The 27,796-nt window shown below is 39.6% G+C and overlaps 1 protein-coding gene across 1 annotated transcript in view; it reads right to left on the bottom strand.

The window, feature by feature from the left end:
- Window positions 1-1,006: 1,006 nt before the first annotated feature.
- The window catches only part of LOC140698887 (uncharacterized), a 116,427-nt gene continuing 89,637 nt past the window's right edge, over window positions 1,007-27,796 (bottom strand). The window contains exons 14-18 of the mRNA XM_072970746.1: window positions 27,086-27,310; window positions 20,854-21,053; window positions 20,424-20,550; window positions 10,262-10,388; window positions 1,007-1,112 (exon numbers count right to left, since the gene is read on the bottom strand). The gene's annotated coding sequence lies outside the window, so the exon portion shown is untranslated. The remainder of the gene's footprint in view (window positions 1,113-10,261; window positions 10,389-20,423; window positions 20,551-20,853; window positions 21,054-27,085; window positions 27,311-27,796) is intronic.

Genomic DNA, 27,796 nt, shown 5'->3' with positions numbered 1-27,796 from the left:
CATTTCCTTGTATTTCTTTTTCAGATAAAACAAATGTGTAATGGAGCAAAGGAGTAATTAGCTTAGCAAATACAGCAGCCATGGAATCACTAGTCATCACTTTTGATTTAAGCCAGAAAGCATTTTTTGACTCTCTCCAATGTGCTCTGTCCTGTTTTAAGACTTCTATTAATATTATTATTATTATTATTATTATTATTATTACTATTACTACAACTACTACTAATATTACTATTACTATTATTACTATTATTTTATGAAATAATAACACGGTTTACCTCACCCCTGCCCATGGCTGGTGGAAAACCAACCGAGTTTTTCTTGAGTTGTTTTCCAAGGAGTAGAGATGAGTTTATAAACAGAACACATCTTCAGGGTAATACAGGCAGAGTGCTTTTCCAGCAGGCCAGAGAGCTATGAAGTGTTTTCAACAGAGGCGCCCAGAAGCTGAGAGAGAAAGCCTCCAGGACACTACAAAAAGCTGCCCAAACTGCCATCTCCATGGTACTACTGAAATAGGAAAGAACAAATCTGACTTCATATTTGATTTGTTTCTTTGAATTTAACAAAGCCAAGTTAATATCCTCCGGTCTTTTCATGGGTTATGATGTCACAGAGGAAACGGACAGGTCAACAAGGAATCACTCTGCCGTGATCCCGGAGCCGGGGAAAGGGATGGGCTGCAAGATGTATGAAGCAGCCGCAACTGTGCCCGTGCTTCTAGGCAGGTATCCAAAATCGCCTCGACAAGGTGTCAAACATTTGTGCCCATGCCCTCATCAACAGACATGTATTAAAGACAAATGGAAACATATAAAAGGCCAATACCCTTGCTGGGTACACCGTCCAAAGAACAAAGTCTCAGTTTGACAACTGGCCATCTCGGTTCCATGGGATTCATTCTTGGAGAACCTTAAAAACCACTCTTCTGTCCTCAAGAATTGCTGCATATTTGTCCTATCTTTGGCTCAGGGATGGAGCACGTTCAAGTGAACTTTAATGTCTGCACAGATTTGACTGTCTTTTTCCAGGTTCACTTGTCCATTCCAAAGAGGCTTGAGCTATGTCCATCTTCCGTAAGATCTATTCCCTCCAGTGACAGCTCATTGAGCCTGCAATTAAAAGCCAAGTGAACAAGACTGTCCTCAGCTAAAAAGTTCACCCACCCTTCACTGTTTTCTTAATCTCCTCTCCTGGCTAATTGCAACAGACTAACACCTCCCTCCACCAAGATACCCAACTATGTCATTTTTCTCCCCAAAGGGAAAATAAGGTCCATAAAAGAGGAGACAACTCCATAGTCACCTCTGAATTCTTAGCATATAGTAATGTCAATAAATACAACTCAGATTATTGTTAGTTTCCTTTAAAACCTTTCTGGTTATTTGAATGAGACCTTGGAAGAGAGGTGTTTGCTGTCCAGTATCTTGATCCACAAGACTCTGGAGGCCTTTTTCGGAATAGCTGTTCACTGATTCATTCAAAACACAACTTATCAATTAAGGAGTAGCTGTGGTTTTCTGCCAGGAGTTTGTGGTCACTCTCATGCCAGAACAGCTTTAAACTATATCCTTAATTTGGATTTGTTATTTTTCCCCTCTTCCACCAAAATTGACTTTTCTTACTTTCTTGTCTTGAGGAATTTTTTTTTCCTATTTCACCCTTTAGTAAAGCAAGATTCTCAGGATGGGCTTGGCCCATTATATGATCACCCATCCAACTCCTAGTGTCAGAGGTCTGGGGCTCACCTTCTTCCCTCCTGTCAAGGCAACTGAAAATCAGTTCAGGAGCCAACCAGCACACCACGGCTTCTAACGCTCACGTATCTCTCAGAAACCCTGCTTTCTCGTTTGTCTTGGCTTCTGAGAATTTTCCCTCACTTTCTTGACAATGAGTTGTGCAGCTTGAAAGATGAGGAAGGAAGGTTTTATTTCTCAATCAGCGTTTTAAGGAACTTGTGTAATGAAGGTTTTCAGGAGTTTCTAGAACCCTCCATTGCCGAGACAGAAAACACACTAGACATTTTCTAAATTTAGTTCTCATGTGCATTTTTTCTTTGCTTTTTTTTTTTAACTGCTAACAGACATTTTTTAATTAAAAAAAAAATAAGGCCCCAAAAAGAATAGAACACTGAAGGGGCAAACAAATTAACGGGCAAAGACAGAAAAATGATAACTACTCTACAAAGTTAATATAATACATACACTATGTATCAGATCAGCAATTCTCAGTAACAGCTAATTGAAACATGACCATGAGGTAAAATTTCTCTCCTGTCAGGACATGGCCAACAGAAAATACAATTAAACCAACAAACTAATATCCTAAGTCTGGCGAGGTACAGAAGGCTACAAGCTAAATGTGTCTTATTCTAGAAAAGAGGGAGTCTCACCAGCTCTTTTCTGTGGAGCCTGAGCCCACGGGAGGACGGTGAAGTGAGCTCTGTAAGTACACAATTAGCAAAGTGAGTGATGAATAAATAGACGTGAGCTTTGATGACAGGGATAATACTACTATTCGTTTGTCCTTTAAAGTATGACTTCACGTTCAGTGATCAATACTTCAGCGTCCTTAGGAGTTGAGATTTTAGGAAAATGCACAACCTGGGCCCAGATCTCCTCTTTAAGCTCGTGACACTGCAGTTAGTTGTCTCAAAGGCAGCTCCAACTCCACATGCAAAGAGTTGACTTCACGGTGTTCCTCCCATAGCCGTCCTTACCAGGGCCCCTGGTCGGGGGGTAAGGTCTCCCTGCGTCTCCCAACTCAGGCCCATCACTCACAGATGTGAATGGACCCCTCCTTCAGGGACCAGATATCCTCAGACTCCGAGTCCCACTACCCTCAACTGACCTACCAGATACTCACTGGCACTCACTCAGCACTGAGTCTCTGCTGGAGACCACACTGCACACTGCACAGTGTATCTCACTGGATCTCCACAATAGTCCTGGGAATTGGGTACATCACTGCTTCAATTGATTAGATAAATTGTTTCACTTCCTTGCGTGCGTCATTCAAACTGACACGGCTACTAAGCCACAAGCCTGGGCCTGAAAACCACTTGAAAATTGGACACTGCTACACCTCGCAGCCACCCTACTCTGACTCATCACATCATCTCCTGCCAAGCCTTCTAAATGTTTCCAAACATTCTAGAAGACAAATATGAACTATGAGAGCACCCCACTCTCCTACTTAAAATCTGTCAATGATGGTTCACTCCCCTTAGGAGAAAGCCCAACCAGGCCTGAGCACAGCCTAAGGCCCCAGCATCCGCTTTCCCTGCACGGCCGCGCCGCCTCACCCACCACGCAGCTCTACACGTGCCGTGTCTAAGACAGGGATGCTGACTCCGCACAACCCAGGGCTTGTCTCACTCGAACAATGATCACCTTCTTCAGTGTTCATCTTCTTCATTGCTGACTCTCACAAAAATGTTTTCTCATAATGAATCAATATCTTTTTCCTTACAACTGCTCATCATTAATAATGAGCTCCTCCCAAAAGAGAGAAGACCTAATTCTCAGTCTCCTTATCTGTAAAGTGAGAATAACAAGGAAATATGTGAGGTTTCAAGAGAAATAATATTCATGTGAGGCTGAGGGACAATTCCATCATACAGTAAGCATTCAATATGTGCTTACTTAATATTAATAAGAATATATTGCATTCTAGCAACCTTCAATCAATGTTTTATGACTTTGTCCAACAGACTACTGACAAACTGTTGGACGAACCACTTTGAGCAGATCAGCACAAGCATACTGGGAGAGGTAAGTGCTGACTCCAGTTACAGCTGCAGCCACCCAGCACTACGGGGCGGGGGCAGTTTGCTCAAACTCTTACATGTTGCTTGAGCATTTAGTTCTCATTATAGAATAAAGACAGTTGTTCTTTAGTCAAAGCTCCTGAAACATAAATCTTCAAAGATTGATGCAAATTAGGTTTCAAGTACAACACTCTCACTAGAATTTATTTGAAAATTATAGTCTTAGCTACTCCGCACATCAAAAGGGCATAATCTTAATGTATCTGACTAAATACACTGAAAGGGTTGTTTAAAAGTAATTAAGAAGAAGCCATTCAGAATAAGCTCTCAGTATCATCTGCACAAAGACCCACCCAAGGGTCTCATTTCTCACTTCCACATAGGTGTTTTCAAGTAGCTTACCTTGGGTCTTGGTTTCTTATAACACGGGGCGGGGAATAGTTGTGGATAGATTTATGTAGCAAATATATACCAAGGGTATTTGTTGTGAAGGAATTCTACAAATAAGAAGATTGATACATAGTCCCACCCATAAGAAATTCAGCCTTTCCATTTACAACAGCATTAAAAATAAAGTGAGAGATACATTTAACAGAAATTTACAAGATTTGTACATTGAACTTTTTGAAGTATCACCAGAATAAATTTTAAAAGATCTACATATATGGAAGACATCCCATTTTCATGGAATGATTGACAATATTATTAAAAATGTTAAGAATCCTCAAAGTGAACTATATATTCAGTGGAATCCCTATCAAAATTCCAGCTGACTTCTATGCAAAATTGAAAAACTGATCCCAAAATTCACATGGACGTGCAAGGGGCCCAGGACAGCAAAAACAACCTTGAAAAAGAAGAGTAAAGTTGGAGGACTCACTTTAAAGTGTACTAAAATGCTATAGTACTAAGTCAGTATGATACTGGCATAAGTTTGGATAAATAAGTCTAAGAGACACAATAAAAACCCACGGGGAAATCTTACATTTACAGACACTTTTCCACTAGGGGGCCAAAAACACTCCATTGAAAGAATAGTCTATTCAACTAATGGTTCAGGGACAGCTGGGTATCTGCAGGCAAAAGAATCAATCTGGAATCTGAACACCCATATTTTATATAACAAATAAAATTAATTGAAAATAGATCACAGACAGAAATGTAAAAATTAAACCTATAAACTTTCTAAAAGAAGACACAGTATAAATCTTTGTGGGCCTAGGATAGGCTTTGGTTTCCTAGATACAAAACCAAGAGCACAAGTGATAGAAGGAAAAAGCAGATAAACTGGACTTCATCAAAACTAAAACCTTTTTCTTACAAAGGACATCATCAAGAAAGTGAAATGACAGGGGAAAAGGGTATCTCAAGTCAGAGAGTGCGTGCTTTGCAAAAAAATAAAATAAATCTTTACATCAAACTACCTCCCTTGTAAAGAAATTGTTTTAATGTTTAAAAAAATATAGTTAAAGGACAATGTGCAGAATAGAAGAAAAATTTTGCAAAGCATGTATCTAATAAGAGAGTAGTATCCAGGATATATAACGAATGCTTACAACTGAACAATACAAAAAAATACACCCAATTTTTAATTTTACCACGAATTTAAATAGATATACAAATGGCCAATAATCATATGAAAAGATGCTCAGCATCACTAGGGAAGTCAAAAACAAAATGAGATCTCATTTTACACCCACTAGGATGGTTATAACCAAAACATGGACAATAACAAATGTCGTTCAGGAGGCAGAGAAACCTCATATGCGGCCAGGGGAAAGGAACAATGTTGCAGCTTCTTTGGAGAAGTCTGGTATTTCCTCAAAAGCTTAGAGTTATATGTCTCAGCAATTCCACTCCTACATATAGAGTCATCTCTCAATATCCTTGGGGGGTTGGTTTCAGGAACCCCACACCCTGGATACCATAATCCAAGGATGTTCGAGTCCCTTTACAATCAACCATCTGGATTCATGTAGTGGAAACTACAGATATGGCGGGGCAAATGTACAGCCAACAGAATGAAAACATATTCTCATAAAAAATTTCACATCAATATTCATAGCAGTATCATTCAGAGTAGCCAAAAGTTACTAACAATATCCATCCATCAATGAACGGATAAACACATTTACCAAGAATAGGCCCACAAACTTTTGGTCATTGAAACTTTGACAAAGGAGGTGAGAACATACAATGGAGTAAAGACAGCCTCTTCAGCAAATGGTGTAGGGAAAACTTAACAGCTGCATGTAAATCATTGAAGTTAGACTACTCCCTCACAGAATATACAAAAATGAATACAAAATGTGTTAAAGACTTAAACATGTAGACAAGACACTATAAACCTCTTAGAAGCAACCATAGGCAAAACATCTGACATACATCTCAGCAATGTTTTCCTAGAGCAGTCTACTCAAGCAATAGAAAAACAACCAAAAATATACAAGAGGGATCTAATTAAACTTACAAGCTTTTGCACAGCTATGGAAACAGTAAGCAAAACAAAAAGACAACCAACCTATGGAATGGGAGAAAATATTTACAATAAATGAAACTGCTAGGGGCTTAATTCCCAGAATATGTAAACAGCTTTTACACTTAATAAGAAAGAAAAACAAACAATTCAATTCAAAAATTGGCAGAAGTCCTAAAGAAACATTTCTCCAATGAAGACGTATAAATGGCCAGTAGCCACATAAAAAAATATTCAATATCATTATCAGAGAAATGCAAATCAAAACTGCAATCAAGTATCACCTCTCACCAGTCAGAATAGCCATCATTCAGAAGTTCACTGACAATAAATACTGGAAAGTCTGCGGAGAATTGGGAACACACCTACACTGTGGTGGGGATACAGTTTGGTGGAGCCATTGTGGAAAAGTGTATAGATGTTCCTCTAAAGACATAAAATTGACCTCCCAGATGACCCAGCAATCCCACTCCTGGGCATATATCCAGAAGGAACCCTAATTGAAAAAGACACCTACACCCCAATGTACACAGCAGCACTATTTACAATATCAAGACATGGAAGCAACCGAAATGTCCACTGAGAGATGACTGGATAAAGAGGTTGTAGCATATTTGTCCAATAGACTACTATTCAGCCATAAAATAATAATAAAATAATGACATTGGCAGCAACATCAATGGACCTGGAGAATGTCATTCTAAGTGAAGTAAGCCAGAAAGAGAAAGGAAAATACCACATGAGATTGCTCACATGTGGACTCTAAAAAAAAAAATAGAAAGAAACAAAAAAATAAACTTATCTACAGAACAGAAACAGACACAGAGACATAGAAACCAAACTATGGTTACCAGTGGGGAGAGGGTGTGGGAAGGAATAAACTGGGAGTTCAAGATTTGCAGATACTGAGTATGTAAAGAATAAACAGCAAGTTTATACTGTATAGCACAGGAGAATATATTTAATATCTTATAGTAACTTATGTTTAAAAAGAGGATGAAAATGAATACAGGTAGGTTCCTATTTAGCGGAAGTGTTGTGCTGTACACAAGAAACTAACACAAAATTATAAACTAACAAGACTTCAATGAAAATATTTTTAAATAGACCAAAAACGAAAACAAAGGAAAAGGATATTATCAAGCAAAAAGAATAAAGTACTGATTCAGGCTACAATTATGGATGAACCTTGAAACTTTATGCTAAAATAAGCCAGACACAGAAAGCCAAATAGTGCCCTTTAAAGTGAACTGTATCTAAGCGTTTATTGTACTACTCCTGTAAATTTTCCAGAGGTTTGAAATCTATCAATATCAAAATAAAATGTATTATGCATTAAAAACTTAAAACGCTTCCTCACAGGAGGGCTTTAATTATTAAATGCAGAAACGCATATAAAGCTCTTGGAAAAACAATTTGCACGTCCACACACAGTCACTGCTGTCACTGCCACTCAGAGGGTGGTGACAGCGCTGATGAGAGCTGCCTCCACTCGCTCCCCTGCAGAAAGGAGTGAAGGCCTGAGCTCTGCCATGCAGGGTGAGCGTGAACCTGAGTCATACACAGCCACGTTCCAGACTCTGCGTTACCCAACTTTCTTATACAAACTGCAACATGTAATGTAAACACGCTAGAGGGATGTATCTTACAACACAGGGAATACAGACAATGTTTTACAGTAACTATAAATGGAGCATCTATTGTACACCTGAAACTAATATCATATTTTAAATCAGCTATATTTTTATGAAAAATTAAAAAATATTTTTAAAATGCTATCACTTTAATATTCAATTCGGTTTTTAAGTTACTACTAAACAGCTCAGAATGTATAAAAGCATTTAATTGTGCTGTTTGCTTACATATTTATTTACATTCAGCCTCTTGCTAAAAGAGAATTTAAACAATTCTGTTAAACACAGCTTAACAACCATAACAACAAAAGGCAAAACGGAGAGTGAAGAGAAAATGGAGATTCAATACTTAAATGAAACCAGGGGGAAGTAAACTCATAAAAATGGATTCCATGAAGTCAGGGCAAGTGTTAAGGCTGACTAGAAATTCAGCTGTAGGATTCTTGGCAGCGAAACCAAAAAGAAAAGATGATGGGGCGGGTGGTAGAGCGTGTGCTTAGCGTGCACGGGGTCCTGGGTTGAAGCCCCAGGGCTTCCACTAACAGGTAAATACATCTAATTAACTGCCCCCCTAAAAGATCACCAAAGAAAAGAAAAAGAGAAATTTCTTTCCCAAAGAACCCTGATATTAAATTTGGATTAAATATTAAAAAAAAGAAAAAAAGAAAAATTCAAAAGATAAGTGACACTGAAGGAAAACCACAGCTGGGCTAACAAGCTAAGTCACAAATCAAAGTGTGATAAGTGTCGGTTTCCTGATCTAAGTTTTGCTGGGCTACCTGGTATATCTGAAGTTTAGTGTCAGTTTACTGGGCTAATAAGCTAACCCGAAAATCCAAGGTCAACAGTTGTCAGTAACGTGATCTGTTCCAAATTGATAAGCTTCAGTGTACTGATTCCTTGCTTTTTGTTGTTTGAGCCTTATTGGGTATTAGCCCCATACTTGTAATTAACCCTATAAAACCTCATGTGCACGTCTTGGAGGTGCTCAGAGCTTTGGAAAAGAAACCCCTCTGAGCCCGCCAGCGTAATAAATCTCAGTACTCCAACCCTCTGTGTGATTCTTATTTCTTGGCTGGCCTTTTGTTTCCATAACAACACAAGCGATAATGCCCGTGAGATAAATCTGGGGAGGCTGCTGGTTAGTCGCCATGTCTCACGTGGGAAAATCTGAAACATCCTTCTCACCACTCAGAGTCATCATAAGCCCACACCACACCTCCTGCCGTTAAATGCAGGAGCAAGGTTAGGGCCCGGCCTTTGCTGTCTTTGTGTCATCACAGTGAGACAGGATGGAAGGGGGAAGAGCACAGCCATTCAAGGAAGGCCGCAGCAATTGACATCAAAATGGTGAAGGATTCAACCCCCAATAGGCCTTGAGGCTCAGGATGAAGAGATTTAACTTCTAGCAGATCTTGAGATTCAGTAAACATCCATTGTAATAGTAACCTGGTGAATAACATGCCCCAGGCACCATGGCAGTCCCAATGATAGCCACAAAAGGTCAAAGGGTGGGAAATGGCCAACTCCCTGGGAATCCTAGCCCCTTGCCCTAAGGCTGGTCCTTCTACTTATTAGCATATGAAACCACCAAGCCCAAGAAAACAAGCAACACAGCGCCACCTCGCGGTCACCACTCTCTCTCCCTCTTTGGAGAAGACAGACCTTCTGTCTGTGGGGTGTGTACCTACTTCTAATCTGTGCATGAAACCCCCACACCTCGTGACGTTTCTCTTGCATTTCAATGTATCTGTCTGAATATATATACCTTTACTCAACACTGGCTTGCTCTTGAATTCTTTACTGCATGAAGTCAAAGAACAAAATCTGGTGGGGCACATCCCAGGGGCTCAACGAATTCCTGGGATACAGCCCTTCTCATGCCCAACGTTTTTTATTCTTGTATCAACAGGACTGGGCTGTGAAGTGACGTCTGAGGCCCCAGCTAAGGGACAGAACCAGCTTCCAGGGTTCCAATTTGCGGGCAGCCTCTCCCCCAGCTTGGGCCTTGGGGTCTGCCCGGTTCTCTGTGTTTCTCTGTTGTGCTGACTCCCCACCCATACAGCGTACTCCTAGGCCTCTCCCCACAAAACCCTTCTCTCCAAAATACAAGCACGTCATGTCACAATCCTCTTGTTCAACCAGGAAATGTTCAGCCCACTTTTTTCCTCCCCAATAAATTACCCAACTGTCCTCCCTCCCATCACATCACTTCTTTCTTTGTGAGAACTCTGCACTCACCACACCCCATCATGAACACAGGTGTCTTGCTGGCTGTGACCGAGATGTTTCTTTCTCACACAGCAAGCGTCCTTTCACTTTCCCCTTGTTACCTTAAAAAAGCCTTTCCTGAGTCACCCACCCCTCTGATTATGAACTCACAATGTGCTGAAGTTGCAGTCACTATGTGCATACATCCCAGTTTTGGCTAGGTTTCCATCACAAGATCTTCATTAAGGAGCTGCATCAAGAAGTTATACAGGGTATTCTTACATCAGAGTGGAGGAACCTGCAAAAAATTTAAACGGCTTTGAAGAGAGTGTTAACCAGGGACAGAGATGTCGTGGGTCCTAGTCAAAAGTGTCATGAGGAAAAATGTTCTCCCAAGGCTCAGAGTGGCTTCTGAACACAGAATCCTCAGGGAGGAGGTGACAGGCAGTGATTAGGGTGGGTGATACAGGTTACGCTCCCCCAGCTGGGGAAGAATAGGTTTTTTTCTTGTTTTCCAAACAATTTCTTAATATCTTTTTCTCTTATTGCCACATACCATTTCCTACGAATTAAGCATATCAATGTCAGTCATTTGGGCCACTTGGGAGAAGCTACACGATGCCATTCACAGGGATGGGGCATGACAGCCACACCAGTCTAGGTTGAAAGACCAGTGGGGGTATTTGCAAGGTAATCACGGGCATGCAACAAACTCCCCAGCTTCAATGACCTCATCTCAAAGCTGGGGTCAATAAAACTACCAAGCAAATTGCGTGAAGATTATGGCCAATGTTTACTAGGTAAGTGCCCGTGAAAGCTGCCGCTTAATGGGGAATGAGTACGATCAACGAGGCCCTGTCTACCTGGCCACACGCGCCCTGCCTTCCTGCCTTGGTGCAGCAGTAGAACTTGTTTAGCTGAGATGAACACCCCCAGAGCAGCCCAGACGGGAAAGCTCCCAGCTCTGCACGGCGAGAAGTGTTCCTTTCCTTCTCAGAGCTGATCACAGTTTGCTGTCGTCTGTTTTTATGTTTATCCCTTTTGTAACTCCCTCTCCTCCGGAGTTTTTGCTCAAGCAGCACAGGGCCAGGTGTGTCTTGGGTCCTGCCGGATATTCTGGGCAGGGAAACAGCCAACTCCATATCTGGCTCTGGTGCTGAACGGAGAGAGCAGAAGGCCCAGGGGCCCATGCTGAACTGAGGCCCCTGCACCCAAAATTATGGTCTGACCTTGGGCAAATTACACAGTCTTCTTTACCCTGAGATTCCTCATCTGTCCATGAAAATAACTGTCCATGTCACACAGAGTTACAAGTATTAAAGGAAATCAACAAATTCACAACCTAGCCAAGGGGCTACAAGTGCATCCTCAACAGACAAATGCTGCCTTTACGGCTCTGACGCACGCTAAGCGGGGCGGCCCCACACAGTGAACACTGCTAAGTGCCAGGGTGTTAAATGCTTCATGTGTGCTATAATACTCTTTAGATCTTACAACAATCCCAGGAAGAAATGAATATTATCATGCCCATTTCACAGATTCACCAACAGGTTGAGAGTATGCATTCTATTCCAAGGCCCTATGGTGAAGAAATGGCAATTTAAACCGGAATCTGGGCCCAGGCCTTGGCTCCATCTCTCTCACATCCACCTGACCACTTGCCTATGAATTCCATCTGTCCAATATAAAAGTTTGCAGCTGGCCATCTCTTAAAATCACTATATATTTATTTATATATATATAAATTGATAGGCATATGATGGATTTTTTAATTTGGAAAAACTTTTAATTGGTGAAAGTTTAAAGAGATCTCATTATAAACGGCTGTTTTATTGGTACCTATTAAAATAAAGTTTAAATGCAGAAAAATATATCTAATGGTTAACCTAAGAACTCAGATATAAAAATATAACTGGTTTGAAAAGCTACATTTTTGTTTTTCCTTTCTGATAAATGTTTCTAGAGATGCTAATAAAAACTTAGTATAATTAATGTTAATTAGGTTGAATAACTGGAAAAAGGATTGTAAAAATGTCAAAAAAACAGATAAGTGGCTTATCCCAAAAGGATAAATATTTTTATATGGTTATTTTGAATGAGATAAATAAAATGGACATTTTTGGATTTACATACAGGGTTTTGATACTACACTACGTAAAGTTAAAAAAAAAGGGCCAAAGAGTTCACCTACTCCCCCCCAACATTAAAGTTCAAACAAGTCCGTTTTATTTACCACAGTTTAAAATATATTTATATGTAGACTGAAATACTTGATCAAGGATTGGGACAACAGACCAATTAATGAAATTAAAAATCGAGAAGGGCCTAAGCTCTTTGGCTGAAACTTGGGCATCCTAGAGACTTCTATATAATTATATACAATGTACACCCACAAAAAAAAGGTTTCTGTCACTCCTTCTAGAAATAAGAATTATTGATTAAACTTAATAAATATAAAAATTAAAGGTATAAGATTTAATAAAATTGAGATAAAAGTTTGTGAAATTGGTATATTTAGATGGTCTTTATATAAACCTTTTGCTTATGTTGTGGGATAGATATGTTTCAGTGGAAAAAAGCTTCCCTTTCTTGGTATTATAAGGCTGGGCACATGTCTATCCCTCTGAAAATATTAATTGAACAAATTAAAGGAAACCAATATAGTTACTTGAGACGTCCAATATAACGTAAATCTAAAAAGTAATTTGAGTAGCTAAAAAAAAAAATATAGGTTTACCCTGGGTTTAACTTATAACTCAAGGAAAAGAGACCTTAATAAATGTCTTATGCAAGCTTTGGAAGACAAAATAAAGAAAACCTTAGTTTTAAAACATGGAATTCTTTGTTTACAGCTCTTCTCACTGATACAAAAATGCCAATTAAGGAGATAAAATTGGGTCTGGGTGACAGAGCATTTATCTGGGGACCTGGAAGAGAGTGTCTTTGTCTTGCAGATCAGAAATATAAATACAACAAACAGTGACCTAGGACTGAGCCTAATTAGCTCAACGAAATAAAACTTGAGGCCATGAAATTTTTGGCATTTTAGAACTCAGAACTCTGACGGGTCCTTCAGACTTTGTGAGGAAATCTTAATTATCTGTTTCATAAATAGTAAGCCTTAGTGATTTGAGCATGCAAATTCAGCTTACTCCAACTATTATTATAAATATAAGTAAGTTTTAAAGTGAAGCTATGAGATCTCTAGCTTTTGTCTGTTTATAAGCCTGCATACAGATTATAGAAGTGAGATATTTCTACTGCTAAAAAAAAAAAATTTCGAAGTCAAAGAGCTCTGCTTAATTGATGTAAAAATATAAGAGCTTAAAAATTAAGTATTTTTAAAATAAAAACTTAACAAATTGACTTTCAGTGTCATGTGAATTGGAAAATATTCAATATTAAGGTAATATTTGATATTGTTTAGTTTAAGTATGTTCCAATAAATATAGACATCTTTAAAATCATCCATCTTAACTATAATACCTTTACTGTACCTAGGTTTAATGAAAGTCAAATAAGATCCTGTTATATCTGTTGCAGATTTGTCAAAAAAAAAATAACAGTAATGTGCTGTGGTAAAATTTTAAGTAAATTAAATGCAAATGAGATGAGAGCTTTGGGTAAATATTTAAAATATATTTTTAAAATGTATGCTTAAAATAATCTCTAAATGTTTGATATCTTTAAATTCTAGAGTTGTGCTAAATTAAGTTAAATGACAAGATTTTATTAAATATCTATGCCATTTTCAGATAAAATAAGATTGAAATATGAATTACTTAACATTTAACTTCCTCTTACAGTGAAACTAAAGGTGTTTAGAAATATTAATAAATGGTTGGTATCACACAGAAATAGTCTCTATTAGTAAGGGAATGATCTCAGTATCCTAGGAAAGTAATATAAATGCGTAAAGGAAGATGTAAGAATGGAATAATACTTTGTTAATGAAAAATAGTGACTTTCTCCTGAAGCTGGTTACCTCTGAATGGAAGACAAAATAAGGGACACACTAATATAAGTATAGAAAGCTGTGGAAGGCTTGTGGAAAAGGAACCCTGAGGAAAGTTTTGTACGTGGTCATAATTGGCTAAGTTTAGAATCAAATTGGGCAACGTAAATGAATCTTAGAACTTAGCTGGAACAAGATTAGATTTGGTTTTCTCTCTGTTAAGAGGAAAAAATTTTCTTAAAATATTAATCCACCTTCAGTAACAGATTGTAAAACTTCTTATACCACTTAGCTGATCTGTTCTGCCTTTACATTTGATATATTTTCTTGTTAATGAATTAGTACTACATTACAGTGATCTATATGTTTATCTGATCAAGTGTTCTGAAATCTTTCAAAAAGCTCCCCAAATATAAAATTCTAATTAATTAAATAAAAATTAATTTAATTAATTAAAATTCTTTTAATCTCCAGTTAAGTTTGGGATGCTACAGAAGGCCCCTGAAACATCCCAAAGAGAGATTTTTAACTATAAAGTTTCATTTGGCATTTTAAATAACATGGAATTGTCAAATGAATCATAAAACTTCTAAGGTAATATTGAATGAGAAATATTATTAATATAGGTATTGTAGAAATTATATGGACTCCCTAAAATTCTGGTTTATCTGAAATGTTACCAGTGATAATTATGGGTATAGTGAACAGGTTTCTTTATTGATTATAGTGTAACGGTGTTTAACCATGCTTTTAAAGCTTTTGTCATTTATAGACAGTTAATTGTTTTCTTCTGATGGTTTTGCAAAATGCTTTCTCTTCAAGGAGATTTACTGATTTCTAATAAATTTCAAACTACAGCACTGAACTAAACTGGGTAAGACATTTTAAAGTTCTAATGAAAACTCTCATTAAAAGAATTAGTTACATGGGACTGATTAACCAGCTGAATATGGTTATAATTTTTGATATTGTTTGAAATACTACTGCCTTTTAACCTGTTTCCCAGACATAAAGAATCTCTTCTCCTTAAGCTAGTTATGGTTCACAGCAATTTGATAAATTATAACTATGTATACAGACTTGGAACCGTTATCTTTTCTCTCTATCTGATCCCTCAAAAGACTAAAAATACTTAGGTCCCCAGATGCTCTATCAAACAAATTAGGGAGATCATCTCCTAAGAGATATAGGAGTATAAAGGTATTTTAAGGATTTTAAAGAGAAAAGAATTTACCTAAATCTGTAAGGCAAAAATCCATGAAAAGCCTTGACGTGGCTTTCTTGGCCTTAGAAAACCTTATTAACATTCTACCCTGAGACTCCGTATTAAAACTTCCAACACAGTCAATTTAAAAAGCCTATATGATCAAATAATCAGATTTAATTTGTAAAGAAATTAATCTTGATTTGGCTATATTTGAGAAAACTGAGGGTAACTTTAGAGAGAAAAAAATTATATTTTAGTCGATATTAAATTCTAGTTTTGTTAATTGAGGTCCATATTTACTAAGACACTTCCCAGATCATTCCTTGCTGTTATGTCACACTGCTGTACAGTTTAATTGAATTATGAAAAGAATACTCTAGGTTTGATTCTGAAGCTCAGTAATCTATCCTTGGGTAAAATTCCAATGAACCATGACCTGCAGCCAGGGGATTATACATACTGCAACAGGCATGACTTAAAGAACTGTCTCCAACCTGAATGGAAAGACCCTTTTTCAGATACTCTTAACTAGACCATACACACCAAAGCTGAAGGAAACGGAGTCTCGGATTCATTTCCTATCTGAAACAGCCCCTGCAGTGCACTGGCTTATAGAGCGCTGCTCACCTTAAAACAATGCCCAAATGGAGAAAAATCTTCCATACTAGGATGAGAAGAAGACGACATCTGAGCTAGACTGCTGACCCAAGACACCGGACCAGGACTGTATACCAATTACTTTGATAATTTCTCCAACCTTTGATTATGAACTACTCCAATTGTTAAGTTTATGATAAATTACCTATGTCTAGTACTTCTGTGTTACCTTGGTGGGTTTCCCTAATACAAGGCTCTAACTAGGTAGCCCTCAGAAACATTATTCTAAAAAGAAATTATAGTTCTGTTTAGGCCACTGTTGATCTTACAAGGTGGGAGATTTCAACTGGCCAATTAATACCTGCTCTGACCCTGACCATAAATATGAACTTTCTCATAGGATCAAACTCAGAAACACAAGCAAAATTTTAACCCAAAAATACAACTTCTCGACTATTAAATTCTTACTCGTGACTTTATTAACGTTACTAGCTGTATTACTTATATCCTGTCTATTTTATAAAATTGTTGTCTGTTACATTTCCCAATGTGTAACTAGGCCCACAAGATTGATGATGGCTAAACATCTTGAAGAAACAGATAAAATTTATAACCCTGAATAAAATAAATATAATAGTGTGATTCTAGGTATGGGAATGAGCAAAGAAGGTTAAACACTTCCTGGATCATAATAGAGTAGTAAGACAGGTGATCCAGAGAACTTTTAGTATCAACAGGGCCTGATAAAAAAAACTAACACCTTGAATGGCAACTCAGAAGATTCTTCACCTGAACTAGGAATGAGCCATCCTAGCAATGTGGGACAAAATTGGTCATGAAATTTCTCTCAAAATATTGGTCGAATTTAGGACCAAGGGGGAACACTGTGAATGAAAATACTACAATGTGCATGAAAATACTGCAACCATGACAGTAAACAAAGAATGCTGAATCCGAGTCATCAGCGGCTGCTGCCAAACCCCAGCGAGTACATGCCTACAGCCCGGCCTCTCAGCCACTCACAGTGGTGCCCTCTGAGCAGACTCAGAGTAAGAAAGGACAGGATACTGGCCCTAGATAGCCAGGGGCTTGCCAAAGGAATGAATTCAATGACCCAAATGTTTGCTTCCCACCATACATAGAAAAGCAGTAAATACTTGAACTTGAGATATCTGGTTTTCTTTAGATAACAAGCAATATTTTATTGTTCCAATTACCTGATCTTTGTTGTAAAGATTCTATTTATCCTAGCTCCTCCCCTACCTCTTGGGAGCAGTCCCTCAGAGTGATCTGAGAGGCTGTCATCCCGGCTCGAGTCCTCCAGCCAAATAAACCAAATCCCTTAACATTTAGGCTGAACGTTTATTTCAATGAAGTCCCAGAATAGACACAACTCATCAATTCTGTAATGGAACACACTGAATCAGGAACCAAAAGCGTGTTTTAGTCCAGAAAATCTCCAGGTTCCTATTTCTTCCTGTCATTATACAATCCCTCCAGAACTCATTACTTTGCTGTCTGCTCCTCTGGCAACCAAACTCAGAGAAGAGTCAACTCAGCAGAGCACCATGCTGGGGAGAACCCCCCGCAGAAGCACTGCAGGCTGCCTTCCCTCCCGCACGCTCTGCTGACCCTTGGTGTCCTCCGTGGAGACCAGGCCAACACAGCTCTTCCCAACAGCTGCAAAGTCGCTCACGTTAAATAAATCATTTTATTTTATATGATATTTTACGTATATACCCATCTCTGAAAACAGCTTTGCCAGAAGCCCAAATCTTCAACATTAATCTGCAAAGGCAAATCAGGTCCCCAAGGGAAAACAAGTCTTAAGACGACGCTAAGGCCTCCAAAGTCCTCTCCACGACCATGAACCAAACTGCCTGCAGGTCTGCAGCTGCAGGAGGCTACATGTCTGCTTTTAAAGCAACCCCTTTCTGCCCTCGGGTGCTACAATGCCCTTTTATGCCCTCCCATCACAGGGCAAGAGCAGCCGCTGCAGAACCTTGCAGGGCAGCACTGACAGGACTGGACAAAGGGGATCAGAGCTAAACAAAGCATTCTGATGACACGAGCTTGTCACTGTGTCTCTTTACAGATGTAGATATATATAGAGAGAAGTGGGGTGATATTGCTCAAAGTCACACAGCTAATAAGTGGCAAAGTATATAACTCTGCTCCTCCCTCCTGTGTGACGCCCAACTGGGACAACCACAGGGTTCTCTCGTGGCTGCCTGAACAGTCTTTTCCTATCACTCATGACACACAATAGTGTCTGAACTTAGCCTGCATTTGCAGCATCTTTTCCCTCCAGTTTCTCAGGAACAAGGCTGTTCGGGCCTGTATGAATTCCGGCTTCCTGAAATCTCCGTGCTCAGGCTGGTCTTGCCTGTGCATCCGGCCCGCTGCTCAGAGGCTCTTCCTCCCCTGCAGGAGGACGTTTCTAATCTTCACAGGGACACAACCTCAGGGGAGCTCTCCTCTCGCCCTCAGCATGGCAGGTGTCCCAGGCCTCATCCCGAGCAGCCCCGTTAGGACGGTGTCTGCCCAGCTCTGCTAGTCAGATCAGCAGCCTCACTGCCAGGGATTATACCCAGGTCACACTGCAAACCTACTGCCCGCCTCACAGCCCCCAGCCAGCAGGTCACCTGGAAGTCACAGCAAGTGCCCCACCCAATCCAGAAGTCTCTTCTTTTGCCAGCACCACTGATGAATGGTTTCCAACCTTCGGTCAGTTTCGCACAAAACAGCACCTTCAACTGTGAAACGGGTGGTTTTTCTTCTGCACCTCATCCTTACTGGAAACGTAAAGGGAAACCAAAAGGCCTTTTCTCAACCCTTTTCTGATGAAACCCTCCCACCCACAATACTCATATGCTCAAGAGCTTTGGATCCACATGATTTTCTTTCTCTTAGGCTAAGTGGCTCAAAAAACTAAGGGATTCTTTCTCCTTTGAGGGTATTAGCACTCAGTTTCTCGGCTTTAATCTGTTTTTGTCTCTCTCTTCAGTGACCCTAGCAGTTGCCACCTCTTACTCCCTTCAGCAGCCTCCCTCCCAACTTCTAGTCTAGGAAATCAGCTGTGATGAGGGGCATGGGGGCAGTCACAGAAGATGCAACTAAGGCACAGAGAGGCTACATAATTTGCCCAAGAAATCACCTTGAACCACCAACAGAGTGTGTCACGTCCCTCTGTTTAACTCTAATGCTAAGCAAGTTAACTTTTTGTAGATTATGTTTATAAACAGATGAGGTATGAAAATACATACAAGGACACACATCAACTCTAAGATATTCATTAACTCCACTATTTTGTTTCTATTTATTTTATTTCTTTTAAAAAATTAAGAACCCCTGCAGTCAATATAGCAAAATGTTACTGGGTTTTAAATCCAGAATATACAGGGGTTGTGTCATTACTCATTCTTGTATGTATTTTCACAAGACAAAATGATTTGAAAGTCTCTCTCCCCGCCCCTACTCACTACTGGCTCTCACCAGAGCTCCCAGACCACACATCTAACAGCCTTTCACTTTACCCACAGCTGAACTCATCAGTTTTCCCCCAGAACTCCCTCTGCTGCTTTCCCTCCTCAGAACACAGCAGGACCATTATTTAACTCATTAATCCACCCAGAAACCTGGGCCTTACTCCATCCTACCTTCACAGAAATCATTGATCCTTTCCTCTTTACCATCTAAACATGCCTTCAATCTGTTCGCTTTTACCCACTGACCGTCCCACCGCTCAAGTGGAAGCCAACAACACTGCCCACCTGGACTCATGAGTCTCCCAAGTGGCCCCACAGCCACTCTCCCCTACTTGAGACAAATGTGATTGTGTCTCTCCCACGCTTTTGGACTCATTTCAGACCCACTGTTCTTAGAAGAAACTTCAATTTCTTCACCTGGTGAAGGTCTTTGCCATGAAGCTGTCAGCTCAGGAAGGGCAGGACACACCCTCGTCCCTCGGCTCCACCATCTGGCAGAGCATCAGCTTGGGAGGATTGAGTTCTTAGCAAACTACTTCACTTATCCATACAAATCCATGGTAGATTAGAAAGATTTTAGATGTTGAGCTTGACTATTAATTTGGGGATTTTGCACTGGCAACCTGCAAGTATATATTCTAATTATTGTGTCTTCTTAAAACCATACCCAGATTAAAGGAGTATTTGTGGAATGTCTTCGGAGTAAAAGGGACTGTACTTTTACAGATTTTATGTTTTAAAATATGAACAACCCGGACAGGGTCAAAAATAGAACCGCCTCACAAGTGACAGAAGACAGGTGAGACGCATATAGCAACAGGTCACAAAGATGGTAAGAGCAAAGTTGTTTCTCCAACCCCCGAAAAAATTCCTCCAAGAACTGAAAACTCAGAAATTTGAAAGTAAAATACTATCATATAAAGAAAGAAAATAAATAATCCTCTTCATCAGGGTTTCTAGATCTGACTGCAGAGTTATTAGCAGGCCATACTGAATCCTAGCACAGAAAAATCAGATGGACTAGTGATGAGTAAGTTCCAGGAAAACGGCAGTAACTCCTCCACTTGAAAGAGGACACACACTCACTTGTTCAAGGTGATTGTAAACCACATTCTGCAGAAATTCAGAAGATTCAGGCACCGCTTCTAGATGGTGATGACACGGAAGGACGGCTTGGATGCATGCTTCTAACTGAGTCACCGGCATTCTTACACTGCAGGGGGAAATGGAGGCCCTCAGCCAAGAGCACAGTTGTTCCTGTCATGTATCCCAGGCCGTGCCTCGGGGACTCAGTGTACTGTAGCAGTCTGGCCCCAGGTGAGGACCCGCAGCGTGGCCCAAGCAAGCAGGAGGGGCACTGTGCTTGAGAAATCCCATCCCCCATGGGGGCAAGAGGGGCTGGTGGGGTTGTGTGAACCTATAAATGCTCATAGAAATACACCTGCATACATTGAAGTGATAAAATTAAAAGTAGCAGGCTATTTAACAAAATTTCAATTGTCAGTGTTAATTTTACCATTCCATTCCGCTTGTCCCCTGCACTCTGAGACAGGCTTAGGCTCTCTCACACATGCAGCTCTGATGCAATAGTTGTGAAGTTATTTTACTTTGCTGCAAGTGTCTTCGCTCCCAGTGTCACTGTGACTGTCGTCTCTTAACACAGTCAGATATCTTCCTGGATCTCTCCCTGAGTTCCTTGCTCCTGCTTCTCAGATCCTGAGATAAAGAACAGGTGAAGGCACTTGACTGGAAAAGTCAATGTGGACTTGACCAAAGTCCTCAGTGACCCCCTAGGTGAGTGCTGCCCACCCCTTACCTTCGATTCTCAAGGTTCTGCCCAGGGTGACATCCAGCCAGGAGAGAGTCCTGGGCCCTATTAAAAGCTGTGTGGCTTGGGTGCAGGGAAAGCTGCAGGAGCTGGTTCCGTAGCCGGTCCCATCCACACCTCTGCTCCTCTCTCTCCCGAGGCAGCGCTGCCAAGCCCCCAGGCTCCCTGAGCTTCTGTCTTTCTCTTCTACTCTACTTCAAGCCCTTTTCCTCTTCCTTTATTCCCTGATTATCCCTAGCTGGAGTGATTTTTCTATCATAGAATCTGAAAAAATTTCCTGCAGCTGAAAAAGAGGTGCCAGAGGTCAACGCGCATATGGTGGTTCCTGAATAGAGCCCCTGGTTAGGGGGACCCTCACCAACACTCATGGGGCATCAGGCATGTTGCACCACCAACAAGAGTTTGCTGTGACACCAAGGCACGCACAGCATCCCTGCTCACTAAATTGTAGTTGTAGTCCTTTATTATGAAGCAAAAATAAAAAAATTGCTCATGTTTCTTACTAAAATTATTTATGAGGGAGAAAAAGAAATTGTTATAGAAAGAACAAATTTCACTCCATGTTAGATGTGTTCATTTGGCTTTAATCCTGTACCTTGTTTTCTAGGCTCAGACTTGCTATCTCTGCACCTTTTGTAAAAGAAAGTTGCCTTTAGCCTGAAATATCCAGGAGGGTCTATTCTCCGGGCTCTGATCTTTAAGGATATTTGCTCTTCTACACTTATGTATAGATGGCAAGTTGCAAAATAGTGAATAACCTTTCTTTTTTTTGGAGGTTTTACAGGGGCACCATAATTTGACCCACATGGACAGCTGCAGGAACAAAGGATTTCAAGGACAAACAATTCATACAGCAAGAAGTTTGCAACAACCAGCCACATCCCCGCCACTTTTTAGTATAAAAGGAGACTGAATTCTGCCCTGGGGAAGAGAGTTCTACTGGATAACAATATGCCATTTTCTGGGTCTGCCAGCTTTACAAATAAAGTCTCTTTTCCTTACTCCAACATCTCATCTCCCGATTAATCGGCCTGTCATGCAGCAAGCAGAACGAGTTTGGACTTGGTAACAAATTGACTGCCTTAGAGGTAGTATGTCTCCACTGTTTCCTCATTTCCAGTATTTCACAACCTATCAATTTTATATGCTTTTTAACAACATGAACAAAAAACCTATTACAAGGAATTGATTCCACAGAAATAAAATTATTTCTACTCCTTCAAAACTTTTTTCTTTTCTATTTTATTTTGTTTTGCTTATTGAAAAGAAAATAAATTCAAATCTTTTTATTTCACGTATTTTTATAACTAGATATTGTAAATACTACAAAGATATTTAAATTGCAATAAAAATTGTTCATATATTAGTATAAAGATATATACACAATCAATGCAGATTAGGAAAGGAGTAGATATTTACTAAAAATCCACTGCACATCCAGTCTTTTACAAGCATATCCTGGAATATAAGCTCTATTATCCAGGGTCCCCCACCCCCAATCTCACTGCGGAGTCCCTTAGTAATCAACTACCAAGGCACCAGCATAGAACCATGAGATCACTATTTTAGGTATAAATGAGAGTATTAGCTCATTCAATTCTAAAACAGAAACCTTAAAATAAATACTGAACTTACTTACAGATAAACAAATTTGGACACAAAAAAGTACAGTTTCTCCCCAAATTCACAAAGATAATAACTGGTAAAGGCAGGATTTGAACTCATCTGCCTTGAATATAAAGCTAAGTTGGAAATCCCCTTAAACTGTGGAGGACAAGCAGCACAGCCTGTCACCCTATCTTTGTTCAGATCTGGCTTTAGACAGCCTGAGACAGCACCCCTTCCTATGGAACTCGAGGGCAAACAATAACAATAAGGATTTTATATTCAGTAGTTTCTTAGGTCTCAATTATATAAAGTGTCAGCAGGTCAGCAGAAAACTCTGGGAAATATGAGTGGGTCCAGAGCTTTTTGCTGATAAGAAACTCAATCTATCAGGACAGAGTGACCTTCCCATGAGAGGCCTCATGGACATAAACTAAAGGCAACTGAGCAATGAAAACTAGCAAGAACATGGAACTCAAGCAAGAAGGATCCCTACCATCCCCTGCCCAGTTGCCTCTTCACCTTTGTGGACAAGACGGCAGAAGGTCCATGTTCTTGTCCAAGTTACAACATCATGGATTCTCACCCATATAATATTACGACTCTATGCTGTCTTAAGTCCTTTCCAACTAAAATATGATGACACCAATATCTCAGCGGAATGTCTATGTCTCCACTTTCTCTCTTCTATTAGGAGACTATATCTATGGCCACAAAGCCGAAATTCAATTAAAAACACCATGCACGAAGCCTGGTGAAAGTCTGTGTAAGAGACATTGTTCTCAAGCTCAGTGAGTGAAAACTCAGAAAAAGTGGTCCTTATCCCTCTGCAAGTGGAAGGTAGCCTGATTGTGTGTGTGTATGTGTGCACACGTGTGTGTGTAAATCAAATACAATGTATTGTGGGATGTGCACAGATTTTTTTTATGTTACTCTCATTTCATGAGGATGAGCCAACCTTTAAAGTAATTTGAATCTACTATTCTGAGAGAGTCTCAGGATCTTTTGGTGGAGGATGGGAAAGGGGAAAGGAAAGGAGGAAAGAAGTAAATGAAGCAAAGCTGTAAGTATACTGCTAGGGAAAGGCAAGACATTAATTTTGTTCCTACTTGCATCACACACAAATTAGGGACTGGCTTTCCCACATGTCTTGTCAAGCACTGAGTTGCAGAAGAACAGGTGACAGCCCATTTCTCACTGAGCTTGTGACTGTACGTGGCATCTTATAGACACTAATTATTTAACCTGATCAAACAATCTAGCAGCAGGCTGTAATTCTCCTATTTTGAGAGATAAGAAAACAGGAAGTGAAAGAGGGTATATAGCTTGACCAAAGTCAGAGGACAAGTAAACTAAAGAAGATGAATTCAAACTCAGATCTGAATGCAGAGTCTGATCTTCCCACTCCGAGGGCTGGAAATTCCTTAACACACAGGGTCCCCAGCTCCTCTGCTTTGTTCCTGGCACCAAGCATTTCCCATGGCGATATTCTCCAGTTCTCAGACACAGCGCTCTGTGCAGCCAATAACCTCCATTCGACCTTGATCATCTACCTGTCACGCCCACCAGGCTTCACCAGGCAAGAAAGCTGGCTTTCAACTGCATACAAAGCCACCCGTTTTATCCTGGACTCTTCAGCGGCTTTTCCAGCGTAAACGCAGCCATGAAAGTGCTCACAGTTTGTACATGAGCCACACTACCTCTCTCCATCTCTGTCCCCACCTATACTACTTTGCTATGACCATTTTGAGACTCTTGGAAACAAATTTTTAAAAACAGAAAAGAAAGGATTCTGTAACAAGTACTTAATACTTACAATTTTAAATGAGAAGTTACAAAGTGAGTATTTACAAACCGAATCTGCCTTCCTAGGTGTCAGTTTTAACAGTTAAAATATACAATAGCAAAAAATTCTGACTTAAATAATTAACAAAAACATCAACAATAATCTGGAATAAACTCAAAAATAATGCCCATGTTGTACATGGTGGAAGTACAGGACTGTACTGTGGGGTAAAGTAAGAGGTGTGAAAGTAGAGACATCAACATTTTGTATGGAGGAAAGCAGTTTTGTAAAAATGTACGTTCTCCTAAAGATAATTCAAAAGTACTAAAAAATCCCACGACAGCACTTCTTTTTTTTTTAACTTGAAAAATTATATTAGAATTCTTCACGAATAATAAAGTCATAATACTAACCAAGAAAATTTGGGATCGAAAAGAGAATCAAAAAATCGCACTGTCAGATATTAAATAAATGTTTACAATATGTAAGATATAGTGCTAGTGTAAGAAAGTAAGATTGATAAAAATAAACCATGAGCTCAAAAAGAGACTCTAGTGTACATAAGTATTCTTTACAGGTGGGATTTCAAGTTAAAAAGCAAAGTAGGAATTCAATAATTGTCTTGGGACAATCAGAGAATCCCCTGGAAAAAACAAATTCTATTCCAGTCATAATGACCGCAAGAAAAATTACAGAATGTGATGTGAATATTAGAAAGTACTAATAACAGCGAATATAATTCTTTGCTCATATTAATTCAACTTCTCTTCACTATAACAAGTACCATCATCATCTCAATCTTAGAGATTAAAAAAACCTACAGAAGAAATTTATACCATTATAAGAAAGTATTTCTAAGAATAATATCAGGAATAAAACCCAAAAAGAAGACATTTACAATCTTAAGATTATTTTGGGCCACAACAAAAATGAACCTACTGAACAAAATGAAAGGCAAAATATGACAAGGAAAAGCTCTCTGATACATGTTGATGAAGACAAGGGGTTAATGTTCATAATATACATAGAGCTGTCACAAAGCAACAAGAAGCTGCCTCACTTAAATGTGTGCAAAGGACAAAAGAGATCATTCACTTTTTAAAAGTCAGATGGCTAATGAGTGAAAAATGCTCAATACCTCACTGGTCATCAAGTGCAAATTAAAACAATGAAAAAGTACTTTTGCTCATCATATTGGCACATATTTTTAAAAGATATTCTAGCTAGTGTCCATCTTTGAGAGAACAAACTGTGAGCGATCTTTTGGAGGATGACATGTCAATGGATATGTAAACTCTGAAAAACGTGTGTACACACAGGCTGAACTCCACATTTTGGAATCGTTTCATTTAGAAAAATTCAGTTCAAAAAGATGTACTTATCAGAGCATTTACACAGCACTGTTTACAATGGTGAGAAGAAAAGCTGAAGTGAAATCATATCCAGCGATAGAGAATTGGTTACATAAGTTATTCTACATCTTTTCATGCCCCACAGGAGAAGGAATTTCTTGATTCACTTGAAAGGAGCCTGTGATTTATGTAGTTGTCACATCCAAGGACTAAATTTCCAGAAAACTTAACGAAAATAATACTCATACAAGATCACAGGAATGTTTGTATAAGAAGTATGCCAGTCAAACACCCTTTCTGACAGTGGAAAATGGAGAAAACTTAAGTGTCCACCATCAAGACAATGATGCGGTAAATCACGGTGAGCTGTGGGCACTAAAGTTCCGGTGTTTCGGCGTGGTCCAAGGCCTTGTCCACAGTACGCTCCCACGAAAGGTGTCCTTACACAAGAGACCAAACCTGCATATCAGGAAAACCCTCTACTCTATCTGAACGGACCGGGTGAGTCTGGAGAGAGAGGACGTCTGTGATATATACCTGAGTGAATAAACCGAGCTGCAGAAAACATATAGTATGGCCTTATTTTTCAATAAAGCATATATACACACACATAGACATAGATTTCTCATATACGTGTATGTATGTGTTTATTTATATGACATAGGCATAAAGGTCATGAAATATATACTCCACATTGTCAGCAGTTTTTACTCTCAGGAAAAAAGGGGAAGGGATGTAGGGGACTTTCGGTACCACAACAGATCTCTTTTCAGAATTTCAGTTAAGTATACTTGGAATTTAAAAGTTTATTTAAGTCCAAAGTAAAATGGACGAGGACTCCACAAGACAGAATGCTATACTAGTCATTAAAAATCATGCCAGGGGAGATAGAATATTGTAGAAAAATGTGTAATAAGCCGAATGGAAAATGGAGGTCTCCACACAGTATACAGGCACACATTGCTCGCTGGTTTTTATGACAGAGGTAATACACACTGATGAAAAGAACAGAAAATAGATGTTAATGTGTTAATTATTATCTCTGAGTACTGGCACCAGGATAGATCCATTTGACCCTTTTTTCATACATTTATATTAAATACACACTATTTTTCATCTGAAAAATGCATTTTTAGATGTCTAGTACCACACATTGGAAAATTACACGAGTACTTACAGAAACAAATAACTAGGAGACACCGCAGCAGCGTCACAAAGTGTAGAAAGGGCGATCCTGAATAACACCGCGCAGTTACATAAGGACCCACAAAGTGAGAGCACCTGCTGTAACAGGGCGCGGCCCCCTTCCATTTGTCAGATGTGTCTTCAGGGCTGAGGCAGTTCTGAGCACGGCCAGTGTCAGTGCTGGTGTCTGGATGGATGCCACTGGAGGTGAGGGCACCTGCAAGCCGAGAGGAAGAACAGAAATCATCCTCTGCTTTTTCTGTCTTGTTTCTTTGTTACTTTTAAAGAGAGGCGGAAATAAGATAAACTGGATCTTTCCTACTGAAATTTCAGTAATGAAACCATTTCTAAAGTGATCACAACTTATATTCTGCCTATGACTGTCTTTTCAACAAAGCATCATATTTATAAAATGTTAATTAACTCAGTTAATTAACTCCCTGTTGAAACATTCTAGTAAAGAGCATGAACTGCAGTATGTAAAAGAACCACACCTGCAGTGACTAGCTCAGCTGTCTTGACGGCAGTGCAGTCAGCCCCCACCATCCCGTGGCCCTGAGCTCCTGATGCTGGTAAGAGAGCGCGCTGCTGCCTCAGATGGAAAGAAAAGGTGAAAGCATTTTCTGAAAACTACAGCACTGACAAAACATAACTGATAAATCCCAGGCTCCTTTGAGGCTGTCATTTTCCGTTTCTGGCCAAC

The sequence above is a fragment of the Vicugna pacos genome, chromosome 10 (assembly GCF_048564905.1).
Source record: "Vicugna pacos chromosome 10, VicPac4, whole genome shotgun sequence".
NCBI lineage: Eukaryota > Metazoa > Chordata > Mammalia > Artiodactyla > Camelidae > Vicugna > Vicugna pacos.
Note: the sequence above shows the minus strand (reverse complement) of the source record. Positions and strands in the feature narration are given on the sequence as shown.